Below are 19,377 nucleotides of genomic sequence, written 5' to 3'. Positions count from 1 at the left end.
AGGGAGTGTGGGTGGTTGGGGGTCGGGTTCAAGAGGCTGGGGGGAGGATTAAAGTGGGTAATGACCTGGGAAGTGGGGGCGGGGTGTCCAGTGGGCCCAGGGACCAGCAAAGGAGGTTGCCCACTCCCCGATTGCCCTGCACAGCCTGCACAGAGGGGAAAATACCAGCGCAGGCCACATAAGGACCTCAATAGGCTCAAGGACTGGCAGGCTGCCTGACGCCTCCCCAGTTCCCCAGGTTGGGACAAGTGGATAGGCGGTGGGAAGGTCACCCATTGGATTTTACTTGCCCCCATTGCCTTCAAACTTGGCAGGAGGAGCACAATATCATGCCCAATGTCTTTGCTTTCACCACTCTTATAGGCAGTGAATTCTAGGTCACTAGCACTTGCTCTGTAAAAATGTTGTTCCTAACATACCCACTGCACCTCTTGCCCAAAATCATAAACCTGTGTCCATTAGCCCTTGTACCATCAGCTAATAGGACAGCTTTTCTTCATCTACCTTATAAACCTGTCATCATTTTGTATACCTCTATGAGATCTTCCTTCAACCTGCTTTGCTCTGAAGAGAACAACCTCATTTTCTCCAAACTAATCCTATAGCTAAAATCCCTGGAACCATCCTGGTAAATCTCCTCCGAACCCTCTCAAGGACCCTCACATTTTTCCTGAAGTGTGGTGATTAGTACAGGATGCAATATTAACCTTGTAGCCCAAGTAAAGCTTTTGTACTCAATCCCTCTATTTATGAAGACCAAAATGCTACATGCTTTGTCAACTACTGTCTTGTATATCCTTCCACCTTCAAAGTTTTATGCAGATGAACCCTAGGTCCTCCTGTCCCTGTACACTCTTTAGAGCTGTGTCATTTAGTCTATATTGCCTCTCCCTATCCTTTTGGCCAAAATGCATCATCTTACATGTCTCCATATTCAATTCTATCTGTCACTTGTCTGCCCATTCTGCTCGCCTATCTATGTCCTGTTACAGTCAATTTGTATCATCCTCATGGTTTACCACACTTCCAAGTTTTGAAATTTTATCCTGTATTTCAATATTTGAGCCAATTATAAGTATACATCTTCTATATATATATATATATATATAAAATATATATACATATATATATATATATTGTTACAACCCACACCCAGGTGAGGTTCCCCAAAGTTGCTGATCCAGACGAGGCCCCTCAATTTGTCACCGTCTGGCTGGGACACCCCCAAATTGTTGTGCGCCGGGTGAGGAGGGATGAACTGGTTCCCTGTCTTTATTCAGAAACCAACCCCCCCCCAACCCCGCCTTCTGTTGGTCGCAACAAGATTTAATCTAAAAAAAAAGGACCCCTTTCATGGATACCTTTTTCCCCCCAAACCCAAGGGAGGTGATAGCATAGTGGTATTGTCGCTAGACTAGAAATCCAGCATCCCATGGTAATGCTCTGAGGACCTGGGTTTGAATCCTGCCACAGTAGATGGTGGAATTTGCATTCAATAAAAATCTTGAATTAAGAGTCTGATGATGACTGTGAAACCATTGTCAATTGTTGTAAAAACCCATCTGGTTCACTAATGCCCTTTAGGGAAGGAAACCTGCTGTCCTTACCTGGTCTGGCCTGGCCTACATGTGGCTCCAGACCCAGATCCACAGCAATACTCAGTTGTATCAAACTGCTGCAAAATCACAAAAAAGGGATGAAACCAGATGGAACACCTGCATCGACCTAGGCACCAGAAATGACAATGGCAAACTCAGCCCTCCTCCTTACTAACATCTAGGGGCTAGTGCCAAAAGTGGGAGAGCTGTCTCACAGACGAGTCAAGTAACAACCTGACATTGCCATCCTCATGGAATCATATCTGACAAGTAAGATCCCAGACACCACCATCCCTGGGTATGTCCTGTCCACCAGCAGGACTGACCCAGCAGAGGTGGCGGCACAGTGGTATATAGTCGGGAGGGAGTTGCCTCAACATCAACTCCAGACCCCATGAATTCTCATGGCATCAGGTCAAACATGGGCAAGGAAAACTCCTGCTGATTATCATGTACTGCCCTCCCTCAGCTGATGAGTGAGTGCTCCTCCATATTGAACACCACTTGGAAGAAACACTGAGGGTCAAGGGTGTGGAATGTACTCTGGGTGGGGGACTTCAATGTCCATCATCAAAAGTGGCCCGGTAGCACCACTACTGACCGAGCTGGCCAAGTCCTAAATGACTGGGTCTGCGGCATGTAGTGAGGGAAAAACACACTTGACTTCGTCCTCACCGACCTGCCTGCCACAGATGCATTTGTCCATGACAGTATCAGTAGGAGTGACCACCATAGAGACAAAGTCTGGCCTTCACATTGAGGATATCTTCCATCATGTTGTGTGGCACTATCACTGTGCTAAATGGGATACGTTTCAAACAGATCTAGCAACTCAATCTGTAACCTCATGACCCGGCATATCCCCCATTCTACGATTACTATCAAGCCAGGGGATCAACCCTGGTTCAATGATGCAGGAGGGAATGCCAGGAGCAGCACCAGGCATACCTAAAAATGAGATGTCAACTTGGTAAATCTATAACACAGGACTACTTGCATGCCAAAGAGCATAAGCAGGAAGTGAGAGAGCTAAGCGATCCAACAACCAATGGATCAAGATCTAAGTCCAGCCACATCCAGTCATGAATGGTGGTGGACAATTAAACAACTCACTGGAGGAGGAGGATCCACAAATATCCCCATCTTCAATGATGGAGGAGCCCAGCACATCAGTGCAAAACATAAGGCTGAAGCATTTGCTACAACCTTCAGCCAGAAGTGCCAAGTGGATGATCCATCTCGGCCTCCTCCAATGTCCCCAGCATCACAGATGTCAGTCTTCAACCAATTCAATTCACTCCACGTGATATCAAGAAACAGCTGAAGGCACTGGATATTGCAAAGGCTATGGGCCCTGACAATATTCTGGCAATAGTGCTGAAGAATTGTGCTCCAGAACTTGCCACGCCCCTAGCCAAGTTGTTCCAGTACAGCTACAACAATGGCATCTACCCAGCAATGTGGAAAATTGTCCAGGTATGTCCTGTATACAAAAAGCAGGAAAAATCCAACCCGGCCAATTACCGCCCCATCAGTCTACTCTCCATCATCAGTAAAGTAATGGAAGGGAGTCATCAACAGTGCTATCAAGTGGCACTTGCTTAGCAATAACCTGCTCACTGACGTACAGTTTGGGTTCCGCCAGGGCCACCCAGCTCCTGACCTCATTGCAGCCTTGGTTCTAACATGGACAAAACAACAGAACTCCTGAAGTGGTGTTAGAGTGACTGCCCTTGACATCAAGGCAACATTTGACTGAGTGTGGCATCAAGGAGCCCTAGCAAAACTGGAGTCAATGGGAATCAGAGGGAAAACTCTCTGCTGGTTGGAGTCATACCTAGCACAAAGGAAGATGGTTGTGGTTTTTTCAGGAATTGCCCAGGGTAGTGTCCTCGGCCTAACTATCTTCAGCTGCTTCATCAATTACCTTCCTTCCATCATAAGGTCAGAAGTGGAGATGTTCACTGATGATTGCACAATGTTCAGCACCATTTGCGACTCCTTAGATACTGAAGCAGGCCATGTCCAAATGCAGCAAGACCTGGACAGTGTCCAGGCTTGGGCTGACAGGTGGTAAATAACATTCGCACCACACAAGTGTCAGGCAATGACCATCTCCAACAAGAGAGAATATAACCATCGCCCCTTGATGTTCAATGGCATTACCAACACTGAATGCCCCGCTATCAACATCCTGGTGGTTACAATTGACAAGAAACTGAACTGGACTAGCCATATAAATACAATGGCTACAAGAGTAGGTCAGGGGCTAGGAATTGTGCGACAAATAACTCACCTCCTGACTCCCCAAAGCCTGTCCACCATCTACGAGGCACAAGTCAGGAGTGTGATGGAAAACTCCCCACTTGCTTGGATGAGTGCAGCTCCCACAATACTCAAGAAGATTGACACAGTCCAGGACAAGCAGCCCACTTGATTGGCACCACATCCACAAACATTCACTCCCTCCACAGTACCACTGCAGGAATTCACCAAGGCTCCTTTGACAGCACCTTCCAAATCCACGATCACCACCATCTAGAAGGACAAGGGCAGCAGATAGATGGGAACACCACCACCTGGAAGTTCCTCTCCAAGTGACTCACCATTCTGACTTGGAAATATATCGCCGTTCCTTCACTGTCACTTGGTCAAATCCTGGAATTCCCTTCCTAACAGAACTGTGGGTGTACCTACACCACATGGACTGCAGCAGTTCAAGAAGGCAGCTCACCACCACCTTCTCAAGGGCAACTAGGGATAGGCAATAAATGCTGACCCAGCCAGTGAAGCCCACATCCCGTGAATGTATAAAATAAATTACTCTGGTTTTTAAGGAGCCAATTTGATTAGACTTTCTGGAGTTAAAGGTAAGAGTAAGTTTATTAACTACTAAAGGCAAGAAGATAAAACACTTACATATACAGTCATACAGGTTAAAAGTAAGAATTTAGCTTGAAGTAAGTGAATATATATATATGGAAAAATATACGGAACAGTCCTTAACTCATGGGGAGTAGATGGTTGAGCGTTGTGGCCGTTGCGATTCAAGGTTCCAGCAGAGTTGACTCCAGTAGATGAATAGTCAATTTCAAGGTTCCAGTAGAGTTGACTCCGGTAGATGAGCAGTCGGTTTCGAGGTTCCATAGTGTTGAATTCAGTAGAGAGGGAGAGAAATCGGGACACATGCAAAATGGCGATTTGCAGGGGTACTGTGTGTGGCTGTTGCTTTTGAGTCAAACTTCCAGCACATGCTCTCTCTCAGAACACCCACAAACAGACAGACACCAGGGCAGCTTTTCAGCTCACTTTTAACCCCTTCTTTGTAGATTCCAAGTGGGAAGCAAATTCACAAATCTGTCTGGGCATTGCCCACAGGATTTCTTGATGAGGTGATACTCATCTCCCATTATGTCCCATTGCCTCTACCGGAGGGGACAATTAGTTTCTGAATGTCTTTAGAAGTACCTTGTCCAGCAACAGGGTGGGCTTCCACTACTCTCAGGGTGTCACCCTGTAGCATTCCAGCCAGTGGCTTGTGTGCATTTTCAAAAACTCAGGTCTTATTTTTTAAAATCCAATATTTCCGGGCACAATTTGGTGCTTTTCCTTCATTATCCTGACAATTTATAAATATATATAAAGCAGTGGTCCCAGCGCTGATCTTTGGGGAATACCACGGTCTACCATCCTGCAGTTTGAAAAGCACCCATTTACCACAACTCACTGTTTCCTGACAGTAAGCCTTTTTTTTTGACATCCAAGAAAAAAAAGGTTGCAAAGTTATCTTGACACAACAAAGTTTCCCTTCTGTAATATGTTTAAGAATTCGACACAAACTATCCATTAAAATGGCTGCTGCAAATCAAGTGACTTTTGGCATTTGAACTACAGACAGTATCAAGTTTCTGGTGGATACCTAATTAAATATAGTCATAGGTGAAGGTGCCTCAGCCATCTGTGGAATTTACACATTTCATTGTTTTATGATGGACCAACACCTAAAGACTATGGAGGTTTCAGACTGCCTGTCAGGGTAAGTGTGTGAGAATAAACAACCGTCTTTATTTTAAACCTATGAAAGATTGCTGCTGAATCATTTAATTGGAATACACATGTCAAGGGTAAGAAAAAAGCACACCTCTTTCCATACAAAACATACTGATTCTGGGCAGTAAGAGAGCACATGCATTCTGACTGCCATCTCTGAATCAGAAGGCTGTGGACTCAAGCCCTACTCCAGGGACTTCAGCACCAAATTCTACGCTGACATTCCAGTGCCGTACTGGGGAAGCGTTGCAGTGTCAGAGATGCTAAATTTCAGATGAGATGTTAAACTGAGGTACTGCCTACCCTTTCAAGTGGACATAAAGTATCCAATGGCACTATTGGCAGAAGAGCAGGTGGATTCTCCCCAGTGTCCAGGCCGATATTTATCCCTCAACTCAACATCACTAGAATTGACTGTCCAGGTGCAGTTTGTGAGCGTGACACACATATTTAACTACTTTCTGCATTACTAAATAAGTTAGTAATTTTTTTTAAAAATCACCATGCTGAGGATATTTTTCACGACAATTTATTGCTTTCTGTTTTAGGCACACCGGTGTCAGCATTAATTTGGCTGTCATGTTGCCTATATTACAACAGTAACTACACTTCATAGAATCATAGAATGGTTACATCTCAGAAGGAGGCCATTCAGCCCCTGTCAGGTCCATGCCAACTTTCTGCAAGAGCAACTCAGCTAATCTCACACTCCTGCCCTTTTTCTGTAACCCGGCATTTTTTTTTCTTCAGATGCTCATCCAATTCCCATTTGAAAGCCCCAGTTGAATTTGCCTCCAGCACGCTCTCAGGCAGTGCATTCCAGACTCACTGCATTAAAAAACAATTTCATGTCTCTGGTGCTTCCTTTGCCAATTGCCTTAAATCAATGTCCTCTAGTTATCTTGCTTTGCACATAAGGGAGCAGTTTCCCTTTATCGACTCTGTCCAGACCCCTCATGATTTTTAACACCTCTGTCAAACCTCCTCTCAGCTCTCCCTTCTCTTAGGAGAACAGCACCGGCTTCTCCATTCTATACAAGTAACTGAAGTCCCTCATCCTTGGAATTATTCTTGTAAATATTTCCTACGCCTTCACTAAAGCCTTCACATCCTTCCTAACGTGCAGTGCCCAGAATTGGACACAATGCTTCAGTTGAGACTGAATTAAAGTTTTATGAAAGTTCATCATAACCTCCTTGCTTTTGTACCTTAAACTTATATTTATAAAGCCCAGGATTCCGAATGTCTTATGTTATGATCTTGGACCAATTCCCCAAGTTTTTGATACAATCTGGTTAGGGCCAGTAACTTCCTGTTTAAAGTAGACAAAGTTTGAGATCCAAGGTGCTTACTAAGAGAATAAAACCTCAAGATTCCATAGTTTTTCAACAAACAAAATAAATTTTACTATACAAGGTCAGAAAGATAAAACAATTTATAGGACCCATCTTATACTCTAACATTCAGAGTTAATATAAGGTACATATGAATTAACAGGCAGATTGTGGGTGAACACACTAAATGGCAGATGCAACCAAGACAGATCCCGTGGATTTCTCAGCAACCCACCTAAGCATCAGTATCCACCGTGCGTTACATGATCTTGTTAAAACTCTGTCTCTCAAAAGGGATTTCCAAATTTTTCACTTTTGAAGATCAAACCTCAGAATTCTCTCCAAACGTCACTCCGACTCAGGCTGCCTCAACGACTGCTCACCCTGCAGGGTTTCAATCTTGTCTCCTGAGACTCCGTACCCCTGGATTCCCGAGTCTGCATCCTAGCACCAGCTCACAGGCACAATTCCGGCTCTCCAGCTATATGGAGCAGAACCCCATAGCTCCAAAGAATTACCTTCACCGCAACAGCCTGCAGCAGGGAATCACCAACTTTCCATTGTCATTTCACTCTCCAGGGTTTCTGCCCAGCCCTCACTACTTGTGTCCTGCCAACCGTAGCACTTTTACTGCTTTGATCCTCTCCATGCTGTTTCCTATCAGTGGTCTCCTCCTCTCCATGGCTCCTTCCCTGGTTCTGTCTCTCTCTCTCTGGGACCTTTCCCTGTACTCTCTTCCTGGGTTCCAACTTTTGGGACCTATCCCTATCCCCTCCCCCTGACCCTATCCCGGGACCACTCTACTATGGCGGCCCACTCCTGGGTCCTGTTTCTTCTCACGTAGGTGCACAGGGCACCTGTCCCCAGCATAAAGAGCTGCGCATGTACCGTGCACTCCTGATGCGCGCATGTGTCAAAAATCCCAGGTCATGCTGGGACTCATAATTCCCAGACTCCGCTCTGGAATCAGGCATATTTCTTGAAACTTATTAACCACTTTTCTAACCTGTCATGTAACATTCAATGATTTGTGCATATTTGTCCCCAGATCTCTCTGCTCCTGCATCCCCTTTAGAATTGTACCCTTTATTTTATATTGTCCTTCCTCATCCTACCAAGATTTAACTAACTGGCCTGTAGTTGCTGGGCTTAGCTTCACATCCTTTAAACAAGGTGTAATATTTGCAATTCTTCAGTCCTCTGTATTTAAGGAGGATTGGAATATTATAACCAGTACCTCCACAATTCCCTCTGCATCCTTGAATACACCCCATCTAGTCCTGGTGACTTATCAACTTTAAATACTGCCAGCATTTCTAATACATCCTCTTTATCAATTTTTAACACATCCAGTGTCTCAACTACTTCTTATTTCATTATGACTTTGGCAGCATCTACTTCCTTGATAGACTGATGCTAAGTACTCACTTAGTACCTCAGCCATGCCCCCTATTTCAATGCATAGATCCCCTTTTTGGTCCTTAATTGGCCTCACTCCTTCTCCTCATACCCTGTTACTATTTATATGCCTATAGAAGTCTTTTGGATTCCCTATAATATTAACTGCCAGTCTCTTCTCATACTCTCTTTGCCTCTCTGATTTCCTTTTTCACTATCCCTCTGAAATTTCTATATTAAGCCTCGTTCTCACTGTATTATCGATCTGGCATCTGTCATGCGCCCCTTTTTTGTTCTTTAAAAACGTATTTAATTGGCTGTAAAGTGCTTTGGGGTGTCCTAGGTTATGGAAAGTCCTACATTAATGCAAGTTCTTTCTTTTATACACATCAGTGCTGGGATGTCAATATGGCCTCTCAAGCTTTGCTAATCCAGCCTAGGCAACTCAGTCCTACTTGCACTTTGTTTTATTTTAATCCTTTTTGAGTTTTGTAGACCAAGAAGTTTGGGAAAAATTACACTTATCATTAACGCTTCATTATGGAATAAATCCTAAATGCAAACACATGAGATGTATGTTAAAATTGACATTGGTCAGGTTGCAATGGGAGGGAGGACTGTCTTAAGTTCTGATCTCCTTATTATTGGAAAGGTATCAAGCTATTGGAGTGAGTCCAGGGAAGGCAATAAGTCAGTTTTCTGAACTCAGAGAGCTGGGTTATGAGGAGAGCTTGTTTACTCCAGGACTTTGTCATCTGAAGAAGTGGAAGATGAAGGGAATTAATGGAGCTCCGAGATTTCCACAGGAATGGAAAACCTGAACCCAGGAGATTTCCTCCATCAGACTCAGGACTTGAGGAATATGGGAGGCAATTGAAAGTTAAGGATGTCAAAGGAAAATCGGATATTCAGGCGACCTTTTGTTTAGAAAGTGGGGGATAAGTTTGTGGAACAGCTTACCAGTGGGGCTGGTGAAACAGAAACCGCCCGAAGTATTGTTAGGAAAGGGGATGGAGAGCCATTGTTTCCAGAACCACAGTAAGGAAACTGAGTGGAGGGGAGCATGAAGGGTAGTTTAATGGGCCAATGGTCATTTACTGCTCAGAGCATTATTATGTTACTTTCAGATAGCAGTGAATTACTTATACTTCCTTCAATTTAGTCTATCGTATTCACTGCTCACAATGCCATCTCCTCTTCATTAGGGAGACCAAACGCAGACTGGGTGACCGCTTTGCAGAACACCTTCACTCAGTCTGCAAGCATGATCCAGACCTTCCTGTCATTTGCTATTTCAACACTCCACCCTGCTCTCATGCTCACATGTCCGTCCTTGGCCTGCTGCAATGTTCCAGTGAAGCAACTGGAGGAACAGCACCTCATCTTCCAATTAGGCACTTTACAGCCTTCTGGACTCAATATTGAGTTCAACAACTTCAGACCATGAACTCTGTCCTCCATCCTGATTTTTTTCCCCCCAAGTGCAAGTTTGTATACTATTTTCATGTTTTTGCTTTCAGACAGAGCTGAATTTTATTTATTTGCCTTCTCTGGACCAATGCTTTGTTTCTTTACTACTACCATTACCACTCCCTTTGCCTCTTGTTACATGGCATCTTTGTTATTTAATGTCCCCTGCCCTCTAACCTTTGCCCGAACTCACTGTTTGGATGACCCTGACCCTCCCCACCTCTTTAACAGCATAAAACCCATCACATTTCTACCTCTCTTCAGTTTTGTACAAGAGTCATATTGGACTCGAAACATTGGGCTGTAACTTCCAACTAGCATCGGAAAGTGCTGGCCCACAGAAATGAGAAGAAATAAATGGACACATACCTGGTCTTGAAAATTACCTTGCCACTTCTGTTCACCGGAGCTGCTTGGGGCCCACATCGAAAGCGTCCTCGCAGGCCCCAGTGAAGACTAGATCCAGCATATTCAGGGAGGCCATAAAGCAGGTAAGTTTAAAGGGCCAGAAAAATTGACAGGCCAGGGGAAGGCAAGTGTCCAAGGTAAATAGATAGGATTTGGGGGATGGGGGTGTTTGGGGGGGGAGGGTGTTGGTGGTGTTCATGGGGGTTTGGGGGTGTTCACGGGGGGGCTTTGGGGGTGTTCGTGGGTGGGTTTGGTGGTCTAGGGGGATTGGGTGTAGTCGTGGGGGGGCTAGGTGTGTTCGGGGGTGGGGGGGTTGGGGGTGTTCGGAGGGGTTCGTGGAGAAGTGGGATGTTCGGTGAGGAGGGGGGGTGTTGGGAGTGTCCGGAGGTCAGCGGGGGTGGTGTTGGGGGTGTCCGGAGGTCGGAGGGGTGTGTCCAGAGGTTGGGGAGGGGTCTGAGGTCGGGGAGTGGGATGAACTTGGTGTGCGGATGAGGTGGGGTTGTCAGAGGCCAGGGGGAGATGGGGGGAAGTCCCATGGGGTTACAATAGTTATCCAGAAGTTAAAAGAGGTTTTAATTCTTCTAACTTTTTCTGGGTAATTATTGGTATAACCCAGGCAGAACCATCCGAAGTTTGTGATTTAAATCACATTTCAGATGGTTCCCAGTGCAGTGCAATTGTCCAAACAAAGTGAGCACTTCTGAGCAATTGCTGTGCCTTACCTGGGAATTTGCCATTGGGATTCCTCAGCGCATCTTTGGGGCCACCCCTCAAATCCTATGCTGAGGAGCGTGGAAGTTATGGGCCATTAACTCTGTTTCTCTCTCCACAGATACTGGCAGACCTGCTGAGTTTTTCCAGCACTCTCTGCTTTTATTTTATTATGTTACGATGTTAATAGATTGCAAATTCATGAGAGTATTCATTTAAACTTTATTTGGGTCCCTGCGGCTTTCTGGCATATGCCCACGCATCCCCCCCACCCCACCCTTTGAGACCAACAACTCAGCTGTCCCTACATTAGGGAGAAATCAGTAGAGTTTTATCCATATTTATCTGGAATGTTTACCTGTGACTATTTCTGGAGACGGATTTGAATTGATGAAGCTGTGAATTTCACATGATTTAATGGGAAGGGAAAGGCTGTTTGGGCCAAATGGCCTTTAATTTTATTGTTAGAAGTAATTTTCCTTTCTTACGTTCAATTACTTACCAGATTCTGCCGGCGGCGGTTTCCTGTTAGCCAGCTGGGTTTTCCAGACCTGCTGGATTTCGGTAAAATGTGAAATCACCTGCCAAAGAAAAATAGCCAAGTGCCGGTGATACCCGGGAAGCGACACACCTTTGCACTGGTAAATTTGTTTATCATCAGGTAAGGCAAAGATAATGATTTCCATGGGGAGGGGATGGAGGAAAGGGGGCTGAAAGGGGAATAACAAAAGGGCTGAAACCTTTCTTTGAAGGCTGTTGAAAGGACACCTGGTGATCAGCACAAGCAGGACACTACATGTTTTGAAGCACATCTCCCTTTGATTATCAAAGCCTAAAAGTTATTCAGCAGTAGGATCCATTTTCATTATTAATGCATGAGGCGAAGATTAAAAAGGGAATGCTATAGCCTTGAATCCTACTGATTGACACTACATTTTACCCACATCATTTTGATATAAATTGTCCCCAGCTAGGATTGCAATATCATGTTATCATGCCTGGTGTTACAAAAGTGGCACTTATTTAACTACTTTCTACATTACTGAATAAATTGTTGATTGAAAATAAAATCATCAAGGTAAGGGGTATTATTTATGATAATTTAATCCTTTCATTTTCAGGCAGACCATGTCACTTTCAAGCACCCCCAGGTCAGTTGCAGCTTGGGTTAGGTGCAGAATAAAGCTGCTTCTACACTGCGTTACAACCGAGATGGGAGGGGTGCACTGTCTGTCTCTAATTCCGCTGCTCCACGGGTCACCACATATATTTAAATGATTTCTCCAGCTGGCTGTGTGGCCAAATACGTGCTTTAACGATGAATCTCAGAATGACCGCTCAATACCCAGGGCCAGAATTTTTCAGGCCCGACACACCGACACGTAAAATGACCGCTCGATGGCGTCAGGCGTGCGTCCCGATGTCATCGCGCGGAGTAGCGATGTTTCGTGTGGCGGGCGCGGCCGGCCCGCCGATATGTAAGCTGCCTATTAAGGCCATTTAGGATCTAATTAAGATTATTGTAAAAGCTGCCCGTCCAACCTTAAGGTTGGCGGGAAAGCGAAAAGGCAAAGCGGCCTTCGCATTTTTTAGGAAACCCTCATCCACGAGCGGGATGAGGCTTCCTGAAGCTTTTATTAAATAAATTAAAACATTTTCATAAATATAAAAACATGTCCCATCTCATGTGACACAGTCACATGAGATGGGACATGTTTAAACAAATTTATAAACCTTTTATTTAATAATTTCAGAAGCCCTTCAATTTCCCTGAGGCAGCTCCGTGCCTCAGGGAGATTGAAACGCTTTTTCGCGCGTATGGGTGAAAGAGCGCTGGCCCTGACTCTCCCTCCTCCCCCCACCTGCACAGGTAGCGCTGAGTGCTACCGCTCGCAAATCACGCTGGGCGGGCCTTAATTGGCCTGCCGTGTAAAATGGTGGCGCGGAGCCAATTGCGGGTCACGCCCAGCCCACCCACCAGCTGAAAAATTCTGCCCCAGGTTTCTTCAATACACAACAAAATAATTATTTTACTATAAAACTAGACTTGTCAAGCAGAAGGCATCGCTTATTAACATACAGTATGAAATATGAAAGTATAATAATTACTCTTTCTAAATATTCTAACTTTCTCTCTCTCTCACACACACACATCCCAAACAAAAAAACAATAAAATAGGGGAATTCTAGGTTCAAAGGTTATAAGTCAATGGTTCAAGGGAAAAGGTTTGATGGAGTCATTGAAATGGTGTCCAGGTTATATGCCTGGTCTCTCAGCACTGGTCTGCGAAGCAATCAATGACCCTTGCACTACTTTTCCAGGTAGACTTCTCAGAAAACTTGCAGTCAGTCGATTTCAAAATGGAGAGACTTCAGAGCAACTTCCATTCACTCTTTGCTTTTGACTGGGTCTGGGGCTTCAGGAGCTGTTGTCTTCTTTACACAAGCAGTTGATCCTTCTTGTTTCCTCCCCAAAAGCAAAACCAGCCTACCAGATTTTAAAACACAATTTTCCAGGCATGGTTCATTTTCAAAGCCATAAAGCACCATGTGACCCTTTTGTAAACAGGCCACAGGTTCAAGAGGTTTCCAGCTTCTTTAAAACTGCTCAATTATCTTTTCTTGTAAAATGCTGTCTTTGCCAGAACAGCAGCAACCAGAGTTCTTGCATTAACCCTTTAAGGGACAGTGTATTTTAAAGACACAAATTCTTCCAGAATGTTCTTAGTCCTTGAAGATGAATCATTTTCCGTGATTAAAATGTTTATGATAACTATCTCATCAAGCCTTCCCAGGGTAGGTACAACAAGACTTAGACACAGAGCAAAGTTCCTTCTGCACTGTCCCATCAAACATCCCCAGTTTAGATATAGGGTAAACAGTGAATAAACAGTTAATCCAAACAGGTTTTATTTATTCATTCACAGGGTATGGGTGTCGCTGGCTAGTGCAGCATTTATTGCTGATCCCTAATTGCACTTGAGAAGGTTGTGGTGAGCTGCTTTCTTGAATTGCTGCAGTCCTGGTGTTCTGGTACTCACACAGTGCTGTTAGGAAGCGAGTTCAAGGATTTCGACCCAGCGACTGTGAAGGATATAGTTCTAAGTCAGGATGATGTGTAGCTAGGCGGGGAGCTTTCAGATGGTGGTGTTCTCATGCATTTGCTGCCCTTGTTCTTCAATTTGGTAGAGGTCACGGGTTTGGAAGGTGCTGTTGAAGGAGCCTTGGTGAGTTGCTGCAGTGCATATTGTAGATGGTGCATGCTGCTGCTACTGTGTTTGTGATAGAGGGAGTGAATATTTAAGGTGACGGATGGTGTGCCAATCAAGCAGGCTGCTTTGTCCTGGATCCCACCTGATTGGCACCCCACCCACAACTTTAAACAGTCACTCCCTCCACCACCTGGGCACAGTGGCAGCAGTGAGTACCATCTACAAGATGCACTGCAGCAACTCACCAATGCTCCTTCAACAGCACCTTCCAAACCCTTGACCTCTACCAACTTGAAGGACAAGGGCAGCGGACACATGGGAACACCACCACCTGAAAGTTCCCCTCCAAGCCACTCACCATCCTGGCTTGGAACTACATCGCCGTTCTTCACTGTCACTGGATCAAAATCCTGGAACTCCCTTCCTAACAGCACTGTGGGTGCGCCTACATCACATGGACTGCAGCGGTTCAAGAATCAGCTCACCACCGCCTCCTCAAGGGCAATTAGGGATGGGCAATAAATGCTGGTCTAACCAGCGATGCCCATATCCCGTGAAAGAATTTTTTGAAAGTTACACAGTGGGTAACATTTACACCATGAATGAACAATAACTTTGTATAGTAACACAGTGAGTATCCTGCTGAATAAGCAGTACCTTTCCATGTATCACTTTCCTTGCTGAATAAATAGCTACTTTATACAGTCACACAATGTATAAATAACACTTAAACTGCTGAAAATTAGAAACAACACATTTTTTTCTAATTCATTCATGGGATATGGGTATCAATGGCAAGGCCAGCACTTGTTGCCCATCCCTAATTGCCCTTGAACTGAGTGGCTTGACAGACGATTTCAAAAGGCAGTTAAGAGTCAATTATATTGCTGTGGGTGCGGAGTCATATATAGGCCAGACCAGGTAAGGATGGCAGCTTTTCATCCCTAAAGAATGTTAGTGATCAAGATTGGTTTCTATAACAATACAGTAATTTCATGGTTACTTTAACTGAAACTAGCTTTTTATTGTAGATTCATTTAAGAAACTGAATTTAAATTCCCCCAGCTACTGTGATGGGATCTAAACTTGAGTGCCCAGATTATTAGTCCACAGGCTAAAATCAACATACTGGCCCTGCTGGAAATCTGAAACAACAACAAAAATAGCTGGAAAAACTCAGCAGGTCTGACAGCATCTGCGGAGAGGAATACAGTTAACGTTTCGAGTCCGTATGACTCTTCACCAGAACTAAGGAAATAGAGAAATGAGGTGAAATATAAGCTTGTAGAGTGGGGTGGGACAGGTAGAGCTGGATAGAGGGCCAGTGATAGGTGGAGGCAAGGAAGAGATTGCCAAAGATGTCATAGACAAAAGGACAAAGAGGTTTTGACAGTGGTGATATTATCTAAGGAATGTGCTAATGGGGACATTAAGGGTAGCAAGCAGGACAAGCAAGTGGCAGATGGCCCTAGTGGGGGTCGGGTGGGGGGAAGGGATCGAAATGGGCTAAAAAGTGGAGATAAAACGATAGATCGAAATAAATTTAAAATAGGTGGGAAAAGAAAAATATATTTTTTTAAAATGATAAATTATTGGAAAAAGAGGGATCAGAAAGGGGTGGGGATGAAGGAGAGAGTTCATGATCTGAAGTTGTTGAACTCAATATTAAGCCTGGAAGCCTGTAAAGTGCCTAGTCGGAAGATGAGGTGCTGTTCCTCCAGTTTGCGTTGAGCTTCACTGGAACATTGCAGTAGGCCAAGGACGGACATGTGGGCATGAGAGCAGGGTGGAGTGTTGAAATGGCAAGCGACAGGGAGGTCTGGGTCATGCTTGCAGACAGACCGAAGGTGTTCTGCAAAGCAGTCACCCAGTCTGCGTTTGGTCTCTCCAATGTAGAGGAGACCGCATTGGGAGCAGCGAATGCAGTAGACTAAATTGAGGGAAGTGCAAGTGAAATGCTGCTTCACTTGAAAGGAGTGTTTGGGCCCTTGGACGGTGAGGAGGGGGGAAGTAAAGGGGCAGGTGTTGCACCTTCTGCGGTTGCATGGGAAGATGCCATGGGAGGGGTTTGAGGTGTAGGGGGTGATGGAGGAGTGGACCAGGGTGTCCCAGAGGGAATGATCCCTGTGGAAAGCTGCCAGGGGGGTGAAGGGAAGATGTGTTTGGTGGTGGCATCATGCTGGAGTTGGCGGAAATGGCGGAGGATGATCCTTTGAACGCGGAGGCTGGTGGGGTGATAAGTGAGGACAAGGGGGACCCTATCATGGTTCTGGGAGGGAAAGGGAGGTGTGAGGGTGGATGCACGAGAGATGGGCCAGACATGATTGAGGGCCCTGTCAACCACCGTGGGTGGAAAATCTCGGTTAAGGAAGAAGGAAGACATGTCAGAGGAACTGTTTTGGAAAGTGGCATCATCAGAACAGATGCGACGGAGGCGAAGGAACTGAGAGAATGGGATGGAGTCCTTACAGGAAGCGGGGTGTGAGGAGTTGTAGTCGTGGTAGCTGTGGGAGTCGGTAGGCTTGTAATGAATATTGGTGGACAGTCTATCACCAGAAATTGAGACAGGGAGGTCAAGGAAGGGAAGGGAAGTGTCAGTGATAGACCACGTGAAAATGATGGAGGGGTGCAAATTGGAAGTAAATTAGTAAATTTTTCCAGGTCCAGACGAGAGCATGAAGTGGCACCGAAGCAGTCATTGATGTACTGGCGAAAGAGTTGTGGGAGGGGGCCTGAGTAGGACTGGAGCAAGGAATGTTCCACATACCCCATAAAGAGACAGGCATAACTGGGGCTCATGCAGGTACCCATAGCCACAACTTTTATTTGGAAGAAGTGAGACGAGTTTAAGGAGAAATTGTTCAGTGAGAGAACAAGTTCAGCCAGACGGAGGAGAGTGGTGGTGGATGGGGATTGTTCAGGCCTCTGTTTGAGGAAGAAGCTGAGAACCCTCAGACCATCCCAGTGGGGGATGGAGGTGTAGAGGGATTGGACGTTTATGGTGAAGAGGCGGCGGTTGGGGCCAGGGAACTGGAAATTGTTGATATGATGTAGGGCGTCAGAGGAATCGCGGATGTAGGTGGGAAGAGACTGGACAAGGGGAGAGAGAATGGAGTCAAGAAATGAGTTCCATGGGGCAGGAACAGGCTGACACGATCGGTCTGCCGGGACAGTCCTGTTTGTGGATTTTGGGTAGGAGGTAGAAGCGGGCCATCCGAGGTTGGGACATTATGAGGTTGGAAGCTGTGGAAGGAAGATCTCCAGAGGAGATGAGATCAGTGACAGTCCTGGAAACAATGGCTTGATGTTCAGTGGTGGGGTCATGGTCCAGGGGGAGGTAGGAGGAAGTGTCTGCGAGTTGATGCTCAGCCCCTGCGAGGTAGAGGACAGTGCGTCAGACAACAACAGCACCACCCTTGTCAGCGGGTTTGATGACAAAGTCCGGGTTGGACCTGAGAGAACAGACTGCGGCAAGTACAGAAAGAGAGGTTAGAATGGGTGAGAGGAGCAGAGAAATTGAGACGACTGATGTCATGCCAACAGTTCTCAATGAAAAGATCAAGAGCAGGTAAGAATCCAGAGGGAGGGGTCTAGGTGGAGGGAGAATACTGGAGGCGGGTAAAAGGATCCGTTGAACGGGGAGAGGACTCCTGCCCAAAGAAGTGAGCACGGAGACGAAGGCGGCGGAAGAAGGGTTCAGCATCATGCCGAGCCCGGAAATTCATTGAGGTGAGGGCGTAAGGGTATTAAACTGAGTCCTTTGCTGAGCACTGAACGTTCAGCGTCGGAGAGGGGAAGGTCAGAGGGTATGGTGAATACACGGCCGGGGCTGGGATTGGAAGACAGGATGAGGTCAGAGGGACGGGCAGGAGTGGAGGGTCCTGGATGGGTGTTGGTGTCGATGAGTTGTTGGAGCTTGCGTACCTTTGCACCTGAAAGAAAGAGACAAAGTTTCTTGTTGAGGCGTCGGATGAGATGAAGAATAAAATGAAACTGGGGGCAAGAACAGCTTAGACATAGGGTGAGTCAGTGCTGCTGGAGGGAGAGGCCGAGTGTGTTCATATGGTGGCGCATGGCGCTGAGTGTGGATCTCCGGATGCGACGAGAACAGCAGTCCGAGGAGCGTTGAATGTCCTGGAGATATCTGTAATCCTGGGTGGGTTTGAAACATGAGGGATAGAACTTCAGTTGGAATCCACATGGGGTAAATCAGAAATGGAGACAGTCACTGAGGAAGAAAATAAGGCTGTGAAAGCAAGTTTTAGTAAACACCTTGTCAAACACCAGGAGAGAAATGGAAAGCAATGAAGGTGAACAAGGCAAAAGAGAGATACGGAAATCCTGTCGGAGAGAAGAGCAGTACTTCTTCAAGGTAGGCATTCCTGGAAGAGAAGTGGCAGTCAATTATACACTAAGATAAAAGCAAAGTACTGCGGATACCGCAGAAGGTGCAACACCTGCCCCTTTACTTCCCCCATCCTCACCGTCCAAGGGCCCAAACACTCCTTTCAAGTGAAGCAGCAGTTCACTTGCACTTCCCTCAATTTAGTCTACTGCATTCGCTGCTCCCAATACAGTTTCCTCTACATTGGAGAGACCAAACGCAGACTGGGTGACTGCTTTGCGGAACACCTTCGGTCTGTCCGCAAGCATGACCCAGACCTCCCTGTCGCTTGCCATTTCAACACACCACCCTGCTCTCATGCCCACATGTCCATCCTTGGCCTACTGCAATGTTCCAGTGAAGCTCAACGCAAACTGGAGGAACAGCACCTCATCTTCCGACTAGGCACTTTACAGGCTTCCAGGCTTAATATTGAGTTCAACAACTTCAGATCATGAACTCTCTCCTTCATCCCCACCCCCTTTCCGATCCCCCTTTTTCCAATAATTTATCATTTTAAAAAAATATATTTTTCTTTTCCCACCTATTTTAAAATTTATTTCGATCTATCGTTTTATCTCCACCTTTTAGCCCATTTCGATCCCTCCTCCCCATCCCACCCCCACTAGGGCCATCTGCCACTTGCTTGTCCTGCTTGCTACCCTTAATGTCCCCATTAGCACATTCCTTAGATAATATCACCACCATCAACACCCCTTTGTCCTTTTGTCCATGACATCTTTGTCAATCTCTTCTTTGCCTCCACCTATCACTGGCCCTCTATCCAGCTCTACCTGTCCCACCACCCTCTT

The sequence above is a fragment of the Cetorhinus maximus genome, chromosome 12 (assembly GCF_964194155.1).
Source record: "Cetorhinus maximus chromosome 12, sCetMax3.hap1.1, whole genome shotgun sequence".
Classification (NCBI taxonomy): Eukaryota; Metazoa; Chordata; class Chondrichthyes; order Lamniformes; family Cetorhinidae; genus Cetorhinus; species Cetorhinus maximus.
The sequence above is the reverse complement of the archived record's forward strand: the minus strand, read 5'-3'. Positions refer to the sequence as shown.